The sequence below is a fragment of the Gymnodraco acuticeps genome, unplaced genomic scaffold, assembly GCF_902827175.1.
Source record: "Gymnodraco acuticeps unplaced genomic scaffold, fGymAcu1.1, whole genome shotgun sequence".
Taxonomy (NCBI): domain Eukaryota; kingdom Metazoa; phylum Chordata; class Actinopteri; order Perciformes; family Bathydraconidae; genus Gymnodraco; species Gymnodraco acuticeps.
In genome coordinates this window covers 558436-572138 of record NW_022990398.1, presented here as the reverse complement: position 1 = coordinate 572138, position 13703 = coordinate 558436, and positions in this window count along the sequence as shown.

Genomic DNA, 13703 nt, shown 5'->3' with positions numbered 1-13703 from the left:
GGAAGTGACAGAACGGGAAGACGGAGAGGCTGCACAGCTGGCCTCGGCCCAACAAATTCATTTTGTGGGGCCACAAATCAGTCAGTGTTATGTGAGTCGGAATCCACGACTTGTGTTTGCAGAGAAACAGCAGCAAACGCTGTGAACACACCCCACTGGAGAGGGCCTGGAAAGCATTTTGCTTTTAATTCACTTAAGTCCCCTTGTTTAACTTATTTAATGGATGCTTGTGTTAGGAGCATTAAATACAGCACTGTTAACCACCTACAGCTCAGCAGTTGACCCTACATTGTACAGGCCCGTTCACTCATGCATTAATGGCAACTATCCCCGTGGGGCATGTCGTGTACAAAAAATACCTTGTTTAACCTTATCTTGTGAGTTCAGTAAAACTGACTTTCACCATTTTATAGCAGAGAGCTGTAATAGGCCTGACACTTTCTATACCATGATATATATTATTAGTGAATGTTATTAAGTATATATTCTAAGCTACCAAAACATACCAACCTGAAATGCAAGAGGAATTCATACCAGGGTTTTTCTGTTGTACATCACAGTGTGTCTTTGTTAGAAATACCTCCAGAATGGATTTCTATGTTCATGTGCAGCAGCCATAGCGCTCGGTACAGTAATGAGCGAGGTGATATTTAGTGGGTGGCGCTCCTGACTAAAGCAAAGTGACAGCTCCATGATAGGTTGTAATTTGTTTCTTATAAAACCCCAGTTCGGTGTCCAAGCTCATTACATGTGAGAATGTGTACTGGCTGTATTTCACTGGTGATGTAAACAGCGAGCACACAGAACATCCAATCTGCACGGCTGATGCAAGAGACAAACATATCTGTGCTGAGATACAGCAGTAGTTTTATGAATCTGACACAAGACTACTGCAATTTTTTGTACAATACTTTGTGATTCACATCTAACACAAGCATTTGGGATTTAAAAAGCCGCGGTTCAGTCTTTGTAGACAACTGAAAACATGTTCAGATGGTTTTCTTAGAAAGACTTTACAGAAATACTACTCAGTCCTAGGACAGTTGCAGTCTTCAATGTGTATAAGGTTGCACGATCTTTCTTATATCTTGAAATCAGAGCTGTGAAAATGTATGACATGTAGCGTCCATGTCCACAGACATTCCCACCAAAATGTACTGTAGTTAAAATGACACATGCCTATGGAAACTAAATACAATTTCAACCTAAGCTCCATTTATTTCCCATCCACTAGTGTCCCATTTTTACATGTTAGGTATTTACTTTGACCAATTATGTTGACTATGTGGTGAATAATGTGTGTTTCTAAGTCCTTCATACATTGTGTAGTACAGGGGTGCCCAATACTGTACGTCGATCACAAAGGTAGTGTGGGCATGGCATTGAAAAAAAGGAAAACATTTAAAAAACAAAATTTGTTTTAAAGTTAGCCTATCATCCATCCTTACTATGGCATTTGCCACTTGATTGACGTACAGGTAAGCCAGTCTCAGTTGTATTGTGTCATACGGGTTCATGCAGTTATGAGGGGGCCTCACCTCCTCATCTGAAGCGCAAATGCGGTGCACTATTACGCGCTTATGCGGCGCAATTAGTTTAAGTGCGCCACAGTTTATCCGCCGTTTAGTCCACTAGCATCCCCCCCCCGCACGTGCGCTCGCGACACAGATTGGGCAAGGGCGGCGGCCCTGTAGGTAGATCTTTTGGGCTTGGTCATTTTAAAAGTAGCTCCCAAGCTGAAAAAGTGTGGGCACCCCTGGTGTAGTATATTGACAACTAAAGCCAATGTTCTCGATTCGTTCTCATATTTAAATGGCAAAACACCCTTTACTCCTCATCTGTGACTACAATAATCACAACCCTAGAAGAAGGACGTGTAATCCAAAAACAATAACCTTTTAAGATTATCCCGCTTAAAATTGATCCAAGTTTCAAATACCCATCGCCTGTGGGCTTTTGTAGAAGCAGCATGGAAACAAAGGTATCACATAAAAAACCTTTTTAAATCATTGCCTTTATTTTTGTTTATTTCTTAGACTGCATGTAATCTACACTAAACAAAAATATAAACGCAACACTTTTTGTTTTTGCTCCCATTTTTCATGAGATGAACTCAAAGATCTAAAACATTTTCTAAATACACAAAATAACCATTTCTCTCAAATATTGTTCACACATCTGAAAAAATCTGTGATAGTGAGCACTTCTCCTTTGCCGAGATAATCCATCCCACCTCACAGGTGTGGCATATCAAGATGCTGATTAGACAGCATGATTATTGCAGGTGTGCCTTAGGCTGGCCACAATAAAAGGCCACTCTGAAACATGCAGTTTTGCTTTATTGGGGGGGGTCTGGGGGGGTCCGAAAACCAGTCAGTATCTGGTGTCACCACCATTTGCCTCACGCAGTGCAACACATCTCCTTCGCATAGAGTTGATCAGGTTGTTGATGGTGGCCTGTGGAATGTTGGTCCACTCCTCTTCAATGGCTGTGTGAAGTTGCTGGATATTGGCAGGAACTGGAACACGCTGTCGTATACGCTGATCCAGAGCATCCCAAACATGCTCAATGGGTGACATGTCCGGTGAGTATGCTGGCCATGCAAAAACTGGGATGTTTTCAGCCTCCAGGAATTGTGTACAGATCCTTGCAACATGGGGCCGTGCATTATCATGCTGCAACATGAGGTGATGGTCGTGGATGAATGGCACAACAATGGGCCTCAGGATCTCGTCACGGTATCTCTGCGCATTCACAATGCCATCAATAAAATGCACCTGTGTTCGTCGTCCATAACATACGCCTGCCCATACCATAACCCCACCACCACCATGGGCCACTCGATTCACAACATTGACATCAGAAAACCGCTCACCCACACGACGCCACACACGCTGTCTGCCATCTGCCCTGAACAGTGAAAACCGGGATTCATCCGTGAAGAGAACACTTCTCCAACGTGCCAGACGCCATCGAATGTGAGCATTTGCCCACTCAAGTCGGTTACGATGACGAACTGGAGTCAGGTCGAGACCCCGATGAGGACGACGAGCATGCAGATGAGCTTCCCTGAGACGGTTTCTGACAGTTTATGCAGAAATTCTTTGGTTATGCAAACCGATTGTTGCAGCAGCTGTCCGAGTGGCTGGTCTCAGACGATCTTGGAGGTGAACATGCTGGATGTGGAGGTCCTGGGCTGGTGTGGTTACACGTGGTCTGCGGTTGTGAGGCCGGTTGGATGTACTGCCAAATTCTCTGAAACGCCTTTGGAGACGGCTTATGGTAGAGAAATGAACATTCAATTCACGGGCAACAGCTCTGGTGGACATTCCTGCTATCAGCATGCCAATTGCACGCTCCCTCAAAACTTGCGACATCTGTGGCATTGTGCTGTGTGATAAAACTGAACGTTTTAGAGTGGCCTTTTATTGTGGCCAGCCTAAGGCACACCTGTGCAATAATCATGCTGTCTAATCAGCATCTTGATATGCCACACCTGTGAGGTGGGATGGATTATCTCGGCAAAGGAGAAGTGCTCACTATCACAGATTTTTTCAGATTTGTGAACAATATTTGAGAGAAATGGTTATTTTGTGTATATAGAAAATGTTTTAGATCTTTGAGTTCATCTCATGAAAAATGGGAGCAAAAACAAAAGTGTTGCATTTATATTTTTGTTCAGTGTAGATAATAAAAAAATAAGGTCAATACACCACAGGCTTATACACCAGACCTCAGAAAACATACAAATGAAAAAAAAACATGAAAATAGTCTAGCAAAGTACGTGCATGTAAAATCCATCCAATTCTTTTGTGGTTTCAGCATTTGAATAAATGGAAATAGCACGCTATTTGTGTAGCAAGAGGCTGAAGCAATCTCTATTTAGAGTTCCCTGCAAGGCATCCCACAGGACTCTGGGGCTTGCAGCTGCACTTGATTGTGTTTCATCTGTCCAGGTCTCTGGAGCGTTTGCATCTACTCGTTGCTTTCCATACAGCACGCCACTTTACCTGATTCAAACGTGATTGACATATGAGGCTGGCCAAACCTTCATTATCGTATTCAATACCTTTTGTTATTGGGAAGCACACATTCAAGGCTGAGATTTCTACCTTATCTGCTGGCTGTTTTTCCCAGAAGACGAGAGGTTACTGATGCCTCTTTTCTCTGGTTAATCTTAGTATTTTCTCGAACTACTCTCATCATGACTTGTCCTATCAGAGCTGTGACTGAGGGGCACATGGCGAGGTCCCATCAGGACAAATTAGGACAACCATGGATAAACCTGTCCATGAGGGAGGAGACAGAGAATCAAAGCAGACGTCAGAGTAACACCTGAAGTTATGTGATTTACCACAAATGGATAAAAACCAGTGAGCTTTCACCACCAAGGAGGAACCATGTATATATTTTTGGTGTGATAAATGAAATCAGTACCCAGCCTGAAAGGTGAGGACAGAGATGGAGACTTGCAGCTGGAAAGGTGATGAATGAAAACAGTGATAACCAGAAATGAACTTTTTATCATGTGTTGCCGTAATGTTAAACCTATTTCTGACAGCATCACGAATGAGGAATACAAACAGAGATCTTCTATTTGCCCTATATCTTTTCATTTTCTCTGATCATGTTATTCCCCATGAAAAACTGTTTTGCATGTTCCTCGGTGCGCTAATTTAACTGTTGCTTGTGAGAGCTGAAGTCAAGAAATCATGTGGAACCAATCACCAGTTTGGACGCCTTATGAATGGAGGGATCAATTGATTGATTTGTGTAAGTGTGTAAATCCTGGTCGCCTGCAGATGGTCCTAAAATCCCCTCAGCATGATTAGCAGCTTCCTACTGAGAATGCTAAGTAGCCCAGACAGAGGGGGTTAGGTGTGTGTGTGTGTGTGTGTGTGTGTGTGTGTGTGTGTGTGTGTGTGTGTGTGTGTGTGTGTGTGTGTGTGTGTGTGTGTGTGTTTACACAGTCAGGTGTGGGGACTCACCTCCCTTATGGGGACAAAATGGAGGTACCCATGAGGGGAATCATTAATTTTAGGGTGAAGACTTGGTTAGGATTAGGATTAGGGTTAGGGTAATAGTAAGGGTTAGGCATGTGTTGGTTATGGTTAAGGTTAGGATAAGTCTCCAGGAAATGCATGTAAGTCAATGTAATGTCCCCTGAAGTGATGTATACATGGTATGTGTGTGTGCGTGCGTGATCTTTGGTATTTCTCTGAAAGCCTATTCTTCTGATTGATTAATCACTGAAGAGATAAATGTGTATTTCTTAGCCCCTGCAACGAAAACATATTTATCAAGGATCAGCGATATTTCTTTTGAGAAATCCAGGCTCAGTGCCCGATGATCATTTGTATCAAAAGAAATCCAGTAACACTCAGACGTATGTGTGTGTGTGTCACATGCTCCATGTTACACAATAAGGGTGTCAATGCTTTGTGCTGAACTTTCCATTCCTTGTCATTCTTTCTTGGTAGGGCTTGTCAAAGAAATAATCTTGCTTCACTGCATCAGTCACGCCTCAGCCCATAGTGGCTCTGGAAAATTGCCTGGACTTTAGAATAGGCCCGAGCTAGGGGCGTGGAATTGTCTGTGACCAATATCATCTTTCCCTTCAGAATATTTCTTTTTTTTCAATTCTCCAGTTATTCAGACAGCCCCCCAAAGCATACACACCATAATCCTATATCGCTTTTTGTGTGCCTCGTTTCCAAAAAAATCGCACTGCTGATTTTATCCTTCTGCTCTATCCGTCCCTTCTTTAATTCATTAAACATTTTTACATAGGAATTTGTTTTGCCAAGTCTTTATCAAAATAGATGTCCCTTATTTTTCACGTATTGGCTACATAATCCAAGGGGAGCCAGTCCCTTAAGAAACAATGCTGATGTTGCAACAATTGTTTGTATTGTTTGTAGCCTTTATTTAACCAGGTGAAAATCCCATTGGATCAACGATCTCTTTTTCAAGGGAGACCTGCAGCACATTGGTATACAGCAATTGAAACTGATCACTACTAAATCAATAGTTAACATGAAATGATTGATTATGGCCACTTTGAAGCTGAAGTTAAAGCGTTTTACATTGAATTGCTCAGGCATTCAAGCCCTTGAAAGAGTTAAAATGCTGCAGCTCGTGTACTAACTAGAGTTAGGAAAAGGGACCACATTACTCCTCTTCTGGCTCCCTATAGAACACAGGATAGAATTTAAAATTATTCTTCTCGCCTACAAAGCCCTTAATGGGCAGGCGCCATCTTACCTTAAAGAACTCATTATACCCTACTGTCCTATTAGGGCATTGCGTTCCAATAATGCAGGGTTGTTGGTTGTTCCTAGAGTCTCTAAAAGTACAATGGGAGCCAGAGCCTTTTCTTATCAAGCTCCACATTTGTGGAATCAGCTTCCAGTTTGTGTTCGGGCGGCAGACACCCTATCCGTTTTTAAGAGTGCGCTTAAGACCTTCCTTTTTGATAAAGCTTATAGTTAGGGCTGATTAGATTCAGCCCCTAGTTTTGCTGATATAGGCTTAGTTTGTCGGGGGACATCTTACTTCTTCCTTCTCTCTGTCTATACCTGTGTACTCATGTTCCGATTAACCCAGCTTCCCCAAATGTCTTTCTTTTTGGTGTCTATATATGCCGGGATCCGGAGTCCTGTGTCCTGGATCGCGAGCCCTGGATCTTGAGTCGTGGATGATCCTGTTGCTATGTTCCTGGATCATAAGTCCTGGATGGATATCCTCGTGGATTCATCTTCCTATTATACACACATGCATTTCCAAACATTTGGACTACCTATGTTGCAAATGTATTATCTTTTCAATTTACACACGGCATCTATTGCACGTCTGTCCGTCCTGGGAGAGGGATCCCTCCTCTGTTGCTCTCCCTGAGGTTTCTCCCATTTTTCCCTTTAAACTGTGGGTTTTCTCCGGAAGTTTTTCCTTCTACGATGTGAGGGTCTAAGGACAGAGGGTGTCGTATTGTCATACTGATATTTTGTACAAACTGAAGTCCACAGACAAAAACTAGGGCCACCAGGGTGGGTGGAGGGGGTCTGGAGGACGGGTCTTGGGCTGACAGCCCAGGAGCACAGCGGAGGGCCCGGAAGGGATCTCGGGCGGGCGGACGGCCCGGGGGCAAGGCAAAGTCCAAGGTGGGGGTCTCGGGCGGACGGCCAGGGGGCAAGGTAGAGTCCATGGAGGGGCGAAGACCACAGCGGGCAAACTCAGGGGTTCGAGCATGAGGGCGAAGACCGTGGCACTCAGGGGGCCGGGCTCGAAGGCGAAGACCATGGCTCTCAGGGGGCCGGGCTCGAAGGCGAAGACCGGGCTCTCAGGGGGCCGGGCTCGAGGGTGAAGACCGCGGCTCTCAGGGGGCCGGGCTCGAAGGCGAAGACCGCGGCTCTCAGAGGGCCGGGCTCGAGGGCGAAGACCAGAAGGCTGACGGGACAGCTCCGGAGGCCGGGCAGGAAGGCGCTGACGGGACAGCTCCGGAGGCCGGGCAGGAAGGCGCTGACGGGACAGCTCCGGAGGCCGGGCAGGAAGGCGCTCACGGGACAGCTCCGGAGGCCGGGCAGGACCCGGTGTCGGCCGGACAGGAACCAGAGCCGGTGGGACAGGCTTCGGCAGGATACCCACGGGACAGGACACAGGGTTGGCAGGACCCCCAGAGGAACCTCCAACGGCACAGGACATAGGGTTGGCAGGACCCCCGGCAGAAGAGTAGACGGCGGGGCCTCCAACGGCACAGGACACAGAGTTGGCAGGACCCCCAGCGGAACCTCCAACGGACCAGGACATTGGGTAGGGACTTGAGAGGGAACTCGAGAGGAGACTTGAGAGGGGACTCGAGAGGTGCCTTGAGAGGGATCTCGAGAGGTGCCTTGAGAGGGATCTCGAGAGGGAACTTGAACGGAGACTCGAGAGGAGACTTGAGAGGGAACTCGAGAGGTGACTTGAGAGGGAACTGGAGAGGAGACTTGAGAAGGGACTTGAGAAGTGTCTTGAAAGTGGACTCGAGAGGGGACTCGTGATGAGACTTGAGAGGAGACCGGAGAGGAGACTTGAGAGATAACTCGAGAAGGAACTTGAGAGTTGAATTGTAAGGAGACTTGAGAGGTGACTCGAGAGGTGACTTGAGAGGAGACTCGAGAAGGAACTGGAGAGGAGACTCGAGAGGGAACTGGAGAGGAGACTCGAGAGGGAACTGGAGAGGAGACTCGAGAGGGGTCTTGAGATGGGTCTTGAGAGGGGACTTGTGTCGGTCGGTACGCCGACAGGACACGGGGAGCTGGCGTCGGCTGGAGAACCAACAGGAGACGAGGAGCTGGAGTCGGCCGGTACGCCGACAGGTCTCGGGGTGCTGGAGTCGGCCGGTACGCCGACAGGACACGGGGAGCTGGCGTCGGCCAGAGAGCCAGTCCTGGAGTTGGGACCATGGCTACTGGGACCGGTACTGAAGCCGGAACCATGGCTGCTGTGGCCGGAGCCATGGCTGCTGGGGCTGGGACCATGGCTGTGTGGGCCGGTTCTGTAGCAGGGACCATGGCTGCATGGGCCGGTTCTGGAGCCGGAACCATTGCTGCTGGGCCTGGTACTGGGGTCGGAACCATGGTTGCTGGGACCGGAATCATGGCTCTTGGGGCTCGGGCTGCTGGCCTGGACTTGCGACTCCTTCTCTTAGAAGCCGCCTGAAGGCTCCGTGGACCTCCAAAAGCCAGACGAGTTCCAGAAAACGACTCCTGGACAGGAGCAGGAACTGGGGCAGAAGCACTGGTTGACTCCAGACGGAACACACCGAGACGTTTGTAGTCAGCAGGCTGGAAACCACACACCCAGAGGAAATTCAAAATCCAGCCAGGTAAGAATTTCACCAAGTCTGGTTTCTCCATAGCCAACCGGTGCGCCTCTACCAGAGCGGCCTCCTTCTGCAGAACACTGGACGCTCCCTTCCACCAATCATAGCAGCTGTTAGAGTTTATTGAAGGATAAATGTGTTTTCATAATGTGTTCTCATAAATGTGTTAATGGAGGAACAGAGAACAGTCTGTTCAGTGCCACCCACACACACACACACACACACAGATTCACATGACTGAGAGTCACACTAACAAATAAGGCGTTGGTCAACACCACATGATTGTCATGTTACTGTATTGTTGAAATAAAAAGGCTGCACTGAGAGAAGGCGAGTAGAGTTGGTTAAGGAGTGGACATTGCATGTCACTCGCCGATTCTCCTTGCAGCAAGTAAACTTGAAACTCGAGTACTGTTATCTCTGTTCACTGGATCTGGTATATTGAACCGAGCTGGGGTTTTACCCTTACAAAGTAATATAGATACCTCACAGCAGCCCGCCAAATAAAAGGAAAAATGTTGTAGTTCCACCTCAAATGGATCATCTGCTGGGTCCATTTCTGGTCGGTTCGTACTGTCACGGTTTGAGTGAAGGAAGCAGGACCCAAATGCAGATAACTCTGATAAACCTTTATTTCAAGGATAAAGAACTTAACTCAGACAAAACAGAACACTCACCGGTGAACTCAGTCACCAACAAAAGACGAACCGACAAAGACAGACAGAAAAACCAGAACTTAAATACACACAAGACTAATCATACAAACAAGACACAGGTGAGGAGGGAGGAGAAAACACAGGGACACCAGGTGAACACAATCGGGTAAATTAGACACACCAGGGAAACTGACAGGGAACCACAGACAGATCTAAACAAGACAAGACACAACGCAGACAGAAAAGCAAAGACAGATCTAGACAAGACAAAACACAACACAGACAGATCGTGACATTACATGAGAATCGTGACAACCACGGTATCTCTTCATCTAATCTTGACCAATCATAAATGTACGCCCTGTGTAATAAAATGTATTGTCGCACGAGGTTCGAGGCTCTTTCCGAAAATAGTGGTTACAGATTACAGCTTGCTTCCTGTGATTTCTGTGACGTGACCAAGTGAATACGTATCTTTTGCTCTCTTATAATAAATAGTTAAACTTAGAAGTTGTCTGTCTTTCCTGGAATTTTGAACCCAACATTACCGGGTAAAGCTCTTTGTATTTTGTATTATAATTGTGTGTTTGTCAGTTGTGCTATCTGTGGCATTTACAGCACTGGCTGATGTGTTTCACGTCAACCAGCGACCGCTAAAGACGGCAGGAAGGGTTTGAGAAATGATTGAGACAAGAGAGACGGAGCAAAAGTTAAGAGTATAGCCAAGACTATGCAGGACATTCTAATAAGCACTCCTGCCGGTGGGGAAGCTAGCATGAAGTTAGCATGTTTTGAGCTAACGTAAACAGGTTTTGCGTAATAACTCCCGCCGCCAGATGGTGGAGACAAAAGTCTCGCAATTCAGCTTTAAGTCATTTTTAATTCCGGATCGTTAAGCATTAGTGGACACTTTTTTATTATTCATATATATTTCTGCTTTTACATCCTTTAACGATGTATACACCTTGGCTAGGGCATAATTATTCCTATCTCTGCAATTCGTTTCTTACAGTTACAGCAATCCTTCTTCCATATCAGATCACTTCATGACTATAAATTGAAATAAAGTCCTTTTGGCCCTCGCTAATTGAAAATTATTTGTAGTACAAATAATCCTTTCAGAAATGCAATCACACATTTGACCTTGCAGGCTCCGCTGGCTGGGACAGCATAAGGCGATAGTGAAGCACCCTTCAGTTCATTTAACAGACCAATGGAACAGGATTGTTCAAACCTTGACATCCCAAAATAAAGCCTTCACCTTTTAACACGCGGTATCAGTTTTCCCAATTGGTTGCCCTTCACCCATTGGATTAAAGAGCAGTAGTGTCTAGGGGAGAGTGGGGTAAATTGAGCCATTTTTTTGTTATGCTGTCCTCTAAGCAAGGAGAAATGACACATAGTAAAAATGAAAACACACACCTATAATTCAGGATGTCTCCTATCAATGGTAATGATAATAATTAATATTTGATCAAGGGCAGTGAAAATATTACTTCTTTAAAAAAAAAAGTCTTGTGACTCAACTTGCCCCAGTGTAGGGGTAAGTTGATCCAGGTCAGGGGGTAAATTGAACCACTGTTCAAACCTGGGCATACCTACAACAAATCTTAAAGGTAACTATAAACAATAAATAACAAACCAAATACAAGCTTAGTTTTTCAAATATTTTTAATATAAATTTCGATTGAATTGATGGATTTTTTTTAACATGTTAAAACGAAAAGTAATCATACAAATCATGATACAATTTCATACATCTTACCAATCAAACACAGGGTAAATTCAACTTTAAATGTAGCCTACGATGAGCTCTTATTATCAACTTGGCCTACTTTCATTCATTTCTCCATTGAAAAACTGGCTCAACTTACCCCAAGGCCCGTGGTTCACTTTACCCCATAGCCACCATTTTAGAAAAAATAGCCTAGCATTACAATTCAGAGTCATCTTTAGCTTAATGATTCACATGGTTTAATACGCTGCCAACACATCAACATATACAATATATGTGTTTAAACCTAGATACTTTTTTTTTTGACATGACAGCCGATATAGCTGACATCTTGAAAATGTACTTTGACAAGCAAAAAACGTTTTTTGGTAAAAATGTTTACTTACCAGACCACAATGAGCATCTCTCTTTCACAGGCAATGAGAAATGGGTGGAGCTTGCATAATTTCTGGTCACTTGATTACAACTATAAGGCGTTGCCTGGTTACAGGGGGTGGTTCAACTTACCCACTGGCTCAACTTACCCCCTTCTCCCCTATCTGTTGACTATTGTGATGTATGTCCTATTGAAGGCAGACTTAGACACCATTACTTAAATATTTGGTTTCAGTTGTATGTATATTTTAAGTGGGACTGAGGGGTGATTCTCTACAGCTTGGTAATTTCCCAGAGTGATGAATGGACATGAATGGAAGATGGATGCCGTCCAGCTACACCCACACCTGACATACAGTATGATGCAAAGCGCCTGCTGATTTACCGCCATATGACTCACATGACTCATTCCCCCAATGACCAGTGGAGAGCACTTCATCAGGAAGAGGGCAGCAGAAGGATTTGGACAGAGCAGAAGGGGAGGGACAGGGAAGCTCAAAAATCAGCTGAACAAAACAACATTTCACTTGCTTCCCCTCACCCACCCTGGCTTATTCTCCAATCAAGCTAACCTTGTTTGTTTGCCAAACAAAAAAGGGCTCATGAGCTCTCCGTCCCGTGTCAATAAACCTGAAGAGGCAAAGCAATCAATGACAAAGAAGGCATTCAATTTGCGTTTAAATCAGAGGCTAATCAGCTAATTTGCTTGGTTCAATGTGGTATCCTAATCTCCCCACAAAAAGACTACTCGAATGTCCTGGTAACGAGGCACAAAGGTTGTCTTCTCGTTTTACATAAGTCAGTTTTCAGTGGTCCACTGGGTCGAGTTATACAACCACCGCATTTTTTCATTCAAATTAGAAAACTGAGTCAACAACAGAACAGAGAAAGTGGTTTTGAGGAGATACACAAAGATTACATTCAATGACCTGGTGGTATTTTGTCATCAGGGCTCAAGAATGCACAAGACGTTTATTTTATTCAAAGCAGGTTCACTCGTCAGGATTAGTTGTTTGTCGCAGCTGTGTACTTACATATACACATACTATGGTATTGGTGTTTATTTATGCCCTAAAACTCCTGAAAATCCATGTCTAAATAACCCAAACAACCTCCTCTAATGTATACGATTTCTCCTTTTGTAATCTAGAGACGGGCAGGATACAGCATTTCTAATATCTGCTGGTGCGGAAAATGCCAAGTGTTAAGGAGAATAAATTCTAACGCAGTGTACAATGTGGTGGAAATTATATTCAAACGTGATTGATCTGTTTATCCTGAAACGTTGCAGGCAACGATTTAGCATCATTACTTTTCCCAAAGACAGAGTCATGCGATTTTAAAATAAACAACAATCAGTCTTATTTCACTCTTTCAAATGGCACCATCATGTGTGCTGCTTCATGCAGCCGTTCACTCTTACTTTAGCTGATGAATCTATTCATTCAATCATTCCCATTTAGCTGATTCATTTACCTATTCACCGCAGACGTCAAATCAAACTGGTAGGATGCCGGCTTCCAGGATGCACTTCACTGCTTTGCCTTTAATTAGAGCATGATAACATGTGTTTAACCTCTATCTTTCTCTGCCTCATGTTCCTGTGAAAGGCTCATAAATAAATTGAGGAAGAACATCCACTTTTGAACTCACTGGGCATCAAAGTACAAGAAGACAAGTGATGTGCGTACAGTCATGTGGAGCAGGAGACGACTGGAAGTGGTCTCAAATGGTCCTCCTTCGCCTTTATGAAAAAAAATGGTGGTTTAACGGATGACTTAATTTGTCCTTTAGATCAATCAACCTGCCCGTGTTTAATGACGTATGTGGATACATTAAAGAAGGAAGACACAGAGTAGTCTCAGTAGGGTCTTTATACCTGTTGTCTCTAAACTACATGACACTGCTGTATGTTTAAAGAGAGGCTATAATAATGAACATTGACCTGCAGTGCATTTATTTTATTAGCTTGAGAAAGAGCTGACACTTTGAATATGGAGGTGCTGCATGGTACAGAAGGGAAAGAGCTTTACTGACCAATAAACAAACATCAGATTTGGATCAATAAGCCG